Source organism: Podarcis vaucheri (genome assembly GCF_965113315.1).
Source record: "Podarcis vaucheri genome assembly, chromosome: 10".
Classification (NCBI taxonomy): domain Eukaryota; kingdom Metazoa; phylum Chordata; class Lepidosauria; order Squamata; family Lacertidae; genus Podarcis; species Podarcis vaucheri.
The window spans coordinates 36,896,429-36,905,536 of NC_138748.1; positions in this window are offsets into that span (position 1 = coordinate 36,896,429).

The following is a 9,108-nucleotide window of genomic DNA, read 5'->3' on the forward strand; positions in this document are numbered from 1 at the left end:
TAGTGAACCAGACTCCCTCAGAAGGTGGTGGACTCTCCTTCATTGGAGGTTTTTAAGCAGAGATGCCAACTTCAATGTACAGGGTAGTATTAATTTTATGTACCTGTGGATTCACTGTATATATGCAGCTTTGTACAGTGATACCTCGGGTTAAGAACTTAATTCGTTCTGGAGGTCCATTTTTAACCTGAAACTGTTCTTAACCTGAGACACCACTTTAGCTAATGGGCCCTCCCGCTGCCACTGCACGGTTTCTGTTCTCATCCTGAAGCAAAGTTCTTAACCCGAGGTACTATTTCTGGATTAGCGGAGTCTGTAACCTGAAGCATCTGTAAGCTGAAGCATCTGTAACCCGAGGTACCACTGTATATCATCTGCCACCTGGACAGCTCCTACAGCTTTTACTCTTCATTTCCAAGCAAGTGTTTAGCCTCCAAGTTTGAAAATGTGCAAATTCTGAAAAGTTCTTAGGTGTGATCCTCTTGCATATTGCTATGGAGAGATGTAGGAGTGTACATCTTGTAAATGTAAACAACTTTCTTTTGTAGGGTATGTGCTTTCATTTGTAGAACAAAAAGGTTTGTTTAGTGGTCCACAGAGACTCCTGGCAATTCTCAGATGATCTGCATGGGAGGCGGGGGGGGGGCAACTTTGAGAAGTACTGAATTAGAGACCTAGGCAAGATCCTTCTTTAGGTGTTCACGCCATTTTATTTTTTATTTTATTTTTGCATGCGATGGAATAGCACTTTCCCATCTGCAGAGGATTGTGGGCTGTTATGAAAATGAAGTGCTGCCTTAAAGAAAGATAGCTAGATCTTTCAACTGACAATTTAGGTTGCCTTAGATTCCACTTCAGGGACAGGACGTGCAGGGTATAAATAAGTAAATACAATGTTGTTCTAACATCAAAGCTATTAAAAACAATGCAGACACCCTGGAAACAATAACAACACACAATAAAATGATGTAAAAGCACTGTAACAAGTAACAATGTCAGGAAGCAATGACATCATTCGGCTATGAGAGTTAAACCAGTTTCAGTTTACTATGTAACCACTCATAGGACTGGTTTTTGCAATCTCTGCTCTGTTGGGTACAATGGAGGAATGGGTGCAGGCTTGCATTCACTCCATGCATTTGATATAATGTTTGATATGAGTGTACCTACACATATACATCAGATCAGGACCAGATTTAGGTTTGATGAGCCCTAAGATACTGAAAGAGACGCTGGTGGTGCTATGGGTTAAACCACAGAGCCTAGGACTTGCCGATCAGAAGGTCAGCGGTTCAAATCCCCGTGACAGGTTGAGTTCCCGTTGCTTGGTCCCTGCTCCTGCCAACCTAGCAGTTCAAAAGCACATCAAAGTGCAAATAGATAAATAGGCACCGCTCCTGCGGGAAGGTAAACGGTGTTTCTGTGCGCTGCTCTGGTTTGCCAGAAGCGGCTTAGTCATGCTAGCCACATGACCCAGAAGCTGTACGCCGGCTCCCTCACCCCAGAGTCGGTCACGACTGGACCTAATGGTCAGGGGTCCCTTTACCTTTACCTAAGCTACTGAAGGTAATGGGGCCCTTTATATGTCAAGCTGTCCTTTGTCAACAACAAATTGTCACTGTTTCTTGTGTTGAATATATGCTATATGGTAATTTATGGACCTAATAGGTATCTAAAGCCATTTGTACATAACAAAATATGTATTTTTTCAAAGTAATTGTTGAACAGAAATACAATTAAGAAGAAGTATATTAATAGTAATATTTTAGGGAGCAGGCTAGCAGGCGGGGCCCATTACTTACATCATAGGGGCATACACAAGACACAAACACTGTTGCTGTATGTAGGTTTTATTTTGTTTTTTTATCTTATATTTTGGAAATGTACATCCAGGTTTTATTCCTTTAAGTTTTTTTTGGGGGGGGCCAAGAGAGTGGGGCCCTAAGCTATAGCTTGTTTAGCTTATACATAAATCTGGCACTTCATCAGATGCTGGAACCGTCCCATTTTATATCTCCTCCTCCACACCACACAAAAGGATGCTGGTGATGCTGGAGACCTCCCATAAATCCAGAGCCCATTTGGGAGAACATGTGCTATTTAACCACAGCAGACACTCTTTCTCAGCAGCATACCAGGGAAGCATCTAAGGATAGAGAGCTAGTTCATGAATATAGCATGCAGTGCTCTGCCTAAGCTGAACAGTTGCTGTGGATCATTTTCTCTGATTTATTCCATTCTTTGTAAAGAAAATTGAGTTTGTTCAGACTATTCAATTTCTACTTGATCTTGGAAAGAGGAGCTGGGGCAATATAATTTACTACTGTTACCTCATTTTAGAGAGATGAGGTCTGCATGTACAAATCCATTTAAATGGGAGCACTTTGACTTCAGCTGATTTAGTGCCATTTGCTTCAACAGAGTAGCTGTCTTTAAGTATTGTGGCTGGTTGATTTGGAAGTGAAATGCAGGAGTCTGTTGTTCATCGAGGTCACAGCTTGTTAAGAAAGCAAGGCTGCAATCCTTGAATTCGATATGACTCACTTCTGAGCAGGCAGGCATAGGGAAATGCTGCCAATCTATATTCTGCATAGATTACAGTGCCTTAAAAACATTGGCTTAGATCCTTGATCAACCAATAATTTTTAGATATCATTTATTATTCTTTTTAGCAAAACTGTTAAGCTTTGCTGAGTAGATTTGCTTTTTTCTGATCTTTTCACTTGGAATGCCTTAAAACATTCTGGCATGCATCAGAGTTAGGAAAGTGTACATACATACACAGACACATGTGCACATACATGTTTCAGAAAATCCAGGTGTCCCTGTAGCAAAATAAATCCTGATTAGATTGTTCTGGAAATAAAACTGTACAATGCTGGCACAAACACTTTGTGAACTTCAGCCTAGCAGAAAGTTTTCTTGTATTCCTTTCTGTTGCGATGGGTGATGGGAAGGCCTGGGTTCTGCTGAGGAGATTGTGAAAAGCGTCAGAGGAAGCATGTGCCTCCTAATGACCTCTAGTAACCTGTAAAATGGAAGTAGAATCGTAGAGTTGGAAGGGACAATGAGGGTCATCTATTCCAGTCAAAACCCCTGCAATGCAGGAATCTTTCACCCAGTGGGGTCTCGAACCCACAATCCTGAGATTAAGAGTCTCAAGCTCTACTAACTGAGTTATCTTGTAGATAGGCTTTCAGGAAAGGATTAACTATGCCGTGCTGTCCCTTTCCCTCTAGTTATTCATTTCTTCTGTCTACAATCTCTAAGGCAGCGGCGTAGCGTGGGTTGTCAGCACCCGGGGCAAGGCAAGTAATTTGTGCCCCCTAACCTGCCGCCGCTGCCAGCTTCTTCTTGCTGCTGCCTGGGCTGGTCTGGTGTGGCTCTCTCCCGCGCTCAGCGCTGTGCTGGGCAGCTGCTCCACTGTCCCTCCCCCAGATAGTCCCTCGCTCTCTCTCCGCACCGCACGCCTGGCACCCACCCCCTCCACAGTGGGTGGCGACCCAGCGGCTCGGATCGGATTCGCACAGCCAGCACTGCAGTGAGAGAGAGTGAGTGAGCCAGGTAGGGGCAGAGAGCTGCAAGTGCGAGCCCCCCCCAGATGTTGTGCCCGGTGTGGCCGGCCCCCCCTGCACCCCCCACGCTACGCCACTGCTCTAAGGACAGGTTTTTCTCATGCAAGGTGTGCAGCTTGTGTTAACCACCTATTAGGAAGGTCACTGGTGGTGTAGTTCTTTGAAAATGAATCTGCATGACACTCCCCACAAAAGGTCTGGAACAGTCAGTCATGCAGTGTGCCTAGCTGAGATTCTTCTCAATGACAGGAGGCATGAAGCTAAGCCTTTTCACATGATTTATACTTCCTACAACAGAAAATGTCAACAATAATAGGGCAGGTGACTTACGGTCATAAATGTTGCCATAAACCAATTGGGAGTAATTTTATTTCCTGAAGCACAATTGTAGCAAAGTTCATGTTCAGCGGTAGCCAATTAGTCCAGGGAAATATATAGTTATTACCTTTGTTCAGTGCAATTACCTTTTACAACCAGCAGTCAACTAAGATTGTTATATTATGATGTTAACCCTCTAAGGTGTGGATTCAGACATGCATTTCCCATTCCATCCCAAATCAGCAGTCAGTTAGGTCATCACCAGTCAAGTGAGAGTTAAGCAGATTTAGGGCGCCTTAAGGAATACAGGGAGCAATTGACTGCACAGGCAATGCTAGACAGACAAGCAAAAGTATTTCATGTGTTGAGTCTTTCCAGTAACAAAGGTGATAAGGAATTGACAGGTATGGAATATTGGCCAAATGTGTTCAATCAGAAAAAACCCAAAACATTATTTACATTAATTAAGGATTGGAAACTTCTTATGGACTTTTTGTGTAAAAGAGAATCTGAACTTGTAAAATCTGGATTTGGAGATTGAAAAAATAGAAGTTTATAGAAAATAGAATAGTTGGATGTCAATCTGAGTGAATACTTCAAACAAGTTATTATATTTAGCTGGCAGAAAGAGAATCAGAAGTCTTTTTCTCTTTTTCTTCCCTTTTTTCTTTTTCTCTTTTCTTTTTCTTTCTTCTATTTCTTTTTTCTTCTTTGTTCTCTTCACTCCTGTTTCTTTTTAGATTAGAATTTTAATTTTTTTTTATTCTTGTATATTATAAAAAATATACTCAATAAAAAGTATCTTAAAAAAGGAATATTGGCCAAATGTGATAGATTATCTGCACAATCCATTTAATATCTGTCCCAACTTTATTAAAGGGCAACTTGTAATAATGTGCTGCTGCAAATCAGTAAGAACAACACAACTTGTACTAAATACATGTCTGAACCCTCCACTCAAAAAACAGCTCTTTTGTTATCGTGGCAATGGTTTTAATTTATGGCTCTGGCAGACATAAGACATTATGTAATTGTGATGTCTGTCACATGTGACGCCAATGTTCAAATGAAATGAGGAGAGTTAGTGAATTTAGCGTTGGTTTCTCAGATGAGAAGGTATAGGCTGGCTGCTGAAATAAAAAGGTCAGTTAGAGTTCTTGAGGCTATTAAAGATAATGTATCATGGCCATAACATTTCCGCCATCAGCTCTTGCACTGCTAATTTTAGCAAAATATTGATTTGTCTGTTGAGAAAGGGACAGCACAGATTTTGGGCATCATGACATGAGTTTTTATTTTATTTATTATAAAATATTATTATTTATTATGAAAATCCTTTTATTTTAAAAATATTAGTCACAAGCTTTTCTTGCATGAAGAAACTTCCGAAGCGACCCATAAAATCTCAGCACAAAAAGTTACTCATTACTGTGTGTGGTTTTTTTCCAAAACCAACACTACATTTTCTCAATTTTGTATTTTTGAACCTGTAAATTAATGTAGAGAAGAAGGCAGCAAGTGACATCTTGTGACCTTTATTTGGCACTAGATTTTCAGCTCACTCGGTTCCAAGGAGGAAGAGATCCCTGACCTTTCAAAACTGGCAGCAGAAAGTCATGCTAGAATCTTCATGGTAGTTTTGCATGTATAGGGAAGCTTCCATGGGGGGGGGGGACGACAGTTTTGGGAGAAGTGGGTTGGGAATAATCAATCCTCCGCCTCAGATCTGAAATGGTAAGAAGACCAGCAACAGCTTCATCACATCACTAGGGCTGTTGCTCGTGTAGGTGAGTGCAGTTTTCCCTGCCAAAATACTCAAAAGGCAAAGGGAAATCGTCCAAAACATCTAAGCATTTGGAGGGAAATAGATGCACTTTTGTTTATTTTCATAGCTGAATGCGTAGCTTTTTTCCTCCAAAATATTGGGTCTCTGGTTACTGTGTGTGTGTGTTTAAGAAAGGCACTTTTGAAATCTACACATGGACCATGGTCGGACATGGTACCATCAAGAGATGACTTTGAGGGCAGACATCTAAATCCTGCTCATCAGAATGAACAGGAGAGCCCCCAAACTCAACAGGATTGGCTTATCACATTTTGAAGCATCATCTTAAAAGGGTGGCAGTAAAAGACCATTAAGGCCAGACTCTAAGGTAAAAAGGCAAAGGACCCCTGGACAGTTAAGTCCAGTCAAAGGCGACTATGGGGCGTGGCGCCTATCTTGCTTTCAGGCTGAGGGAGCCGACCTTTGTCCACAGACAGCTTTCCAGTTCATCTGGCCAGCATGACTAAACGGAACACCGTGACAGAAACCAGAGCACACGGAAATACCAGTACCTATTTATCTACTTGCACTGACATGCTTTCGAACTGCTAGGTTGGCAGGAGCTGGGACAGAGTGACAGGAGCTCACTCTGTTGTGGGGATTCAGACGACCGACCTTCTGAATGGCAAGCCCAAGAGGCTTAGTGGTTTAGACCACAATGCCAACTATGTCCTTAGGCCAGATTCTGACATTATGTAAGTGCAGCATAGTGGTACAAGAACAGACAGTTCTGGTTGCATTTCATATGAGGAGTTGTTATCAATGTAGTGTTGGCACCAACACCCAGATCCCTGAGTGACAGCATTTAGTATTCTTGTGCACAAATCGGAGAGAAGCAGGGGTCAGGAGGAGCCTTGAAAAAGCTGGTAAGGGCAACTGAGGCCTTATGGCGAAAACAAAACAGTTGCCCACTGCTGATGGAATTTAGCTTGCAGCAAGCAGTATGATCTTAAAATCACCAATCTTCTGGCCAAAGTCATGCTTTGTTTTTAAGGTGGTTTTTCTGATGTAAGAAATAAAATTCCATGGAGAAGACCTCAGTTGAACCATCTGGCTTCTGTGTTTGTGTTGGTTAAACACATGCATGTAATATGTTCAACAAAGAGGGAGGAAGCCAATGAAGAATTTCATGCTTGACTTCAGAGAGAGAACAAAAATAATATGACCATAGGACTACAAAGGAAACTTTGAAACTGCACAGCATGGCATATCCTCCAAGTGCCCCAATTCTCTAGAGACATTCCTATTTCCCCTGCCAGCACTGCCACCACCGAGCTCGGGGAGGAGGATGAGCTGGTCTGAGTCCCAAATGGTGGCCGTGGCAAGGGAACTATCCTGTTGTGTAAGCAGTTGTGTAAGCACACACAGAGAAGGAGACACGTAATTAATACCTTTTCAGCCCAGGAAGGAAGAAGAAGAAAAAGTGATAACGGAGGGGAGGGGATTTCCAGGTTTCTGTGTCTGTGAGATGTGAGAAGACATCATGCCTGTATTGGAGATTTGAAGTCATTGGGCCAGAAGGAGAGCTTTTTAAAGAGGCAGACATTAGATTCTCAAGCCCTTCACAAGCCACCTGATCTGGTTCTCAAGTGCTTTCACAGTTAATTTATCATGCTAGAAACTGTGCGTCTGAGAAGTCAAAGAAGTGTGTATCGCAGTAGCTTTCAGAAGTAGATGTTTATTGCTACAACAATGGGGGGTTGTGGAATTCCATGCAAGACACAGAACTGGGTTGATAAGGTAGGATATTATTTGAAAGTTTTCTTTAAAAACTTGGCAGGCTCTTCACCAACTACTGGCCAGCATTTTACTAACTACTGCATTATGTTTCAAAAATGGATAAACTTCCTAGAATTGTGTGAAGACTCTTTACAAAACAGAACTCCATGCAGTCATAACATTTTTTTTAAATGAACACACTCCATTGCTTTACAAATTCATTATCCTTATAAAATTCTGGTTCTTTGTGTTATTGCATATTGGGTGTATGGAATTGAATTTTTGCAAGTGGGTTGTGCTTCATGGAGTTACAGTTTGTCCTCTTGTGGTGGCCTCCATTTATTGTGGACTACAACTCCCATCAGCCTCAGACAGAATGGTCAATAGTCAAGGGTGATGGGAGCTGCAGTCCAAAAATTTGTAGGGTACCACAATGGCTCCTTCTTCAGTCTGTGCCTCCTTCTCCAGCTGTACAGATTTAACAGAGATTAACAGAGGGGAAAGAAGCAGGCTATATACCTGGAAAGGTATCATCGCATGGATGCATGTGATAGTGGTGTAGTAAGCACTGAAAGCAGGGCTAGAAATGAAAGGAAGAGGTGGGGCAACCAGTGGGGGAAATTATCACCGTAACCACCTTTGTTATGGAATGGCACAGGAGCAAACCTAATTGAAGCAGAAAGCAAACACAGCATTTCTCACAAGGTGAAAAGTAATACCTGCTCATTGTTTTTTCAGATGCCAATCACAGTCAAAACGGTATGTGCTGTGATTAATAGGAGTGAGCAGCAGCGTACTGTTACTTGTGAAGTTATAACAATTGCATTTCACACGGTAAAGGAATTTGCAACCCTATTTGTTGTTGTTTTTTAGTTTGCAAGATTAAAGTACTGCACAGTGTTCTATTTTGGCAGCAGCACAATTAGTACTACTTCTAGAGAATATTGGTTAGAAATATATATCAGCAGCTTCTGCTTTTAAAACGAGGAAGGTTTATGTTAGTTGTGTGGGTTCTCAATAAAGGGAAAGTTAATATTGGCAGCTTCAGGAGTTTATCAGTTAAGCCACAGTCCCAAAAGTTACACCCACGCCAAAAAGGTACACATGATTATCCGTGCCTGCTTGATGTAGGTATTAAGGAGCAGCCAACAGGAATCCACATCAGTCTTTGTTTTCTTTGCTTGCTAGCGAGCTAGCTAGTTTTAAAAAGCCATGGGGTTTTTTTGTACTTAAAAATGCTAATAAAAGTTGGAACAGCATATCATTTTACACTGGATCAAGTGTAGAGCTAATGCAATGTGAACATAGATACACACTGAACAGAACTGCCCTCCTGATATGGTGGTGGTCAACAAAACATGAAAATACAATAAAATAGAGAATATAATAAAACAGTACATCTTTCAATATGACTTGCTATAAAAGACCAACAGTTCTTTTCTGAATGTATGACAACCTGATACAGTTAACTTACTCATTACATCCACATAAGCAAAAGAAGCTGGATATTGAATAACTTTGTACAAAGCTGGTCTTGAATGTTTACTTGAATTTTGGTGAAACAAACTACTCACTGACTGCTAATTTATTGTGACTACTAAATAGAGAGAAGACTAGACTGTTAGCATATGATAATGTGGCATTTTCCTTTCCTTTTTATACTTCATTTTT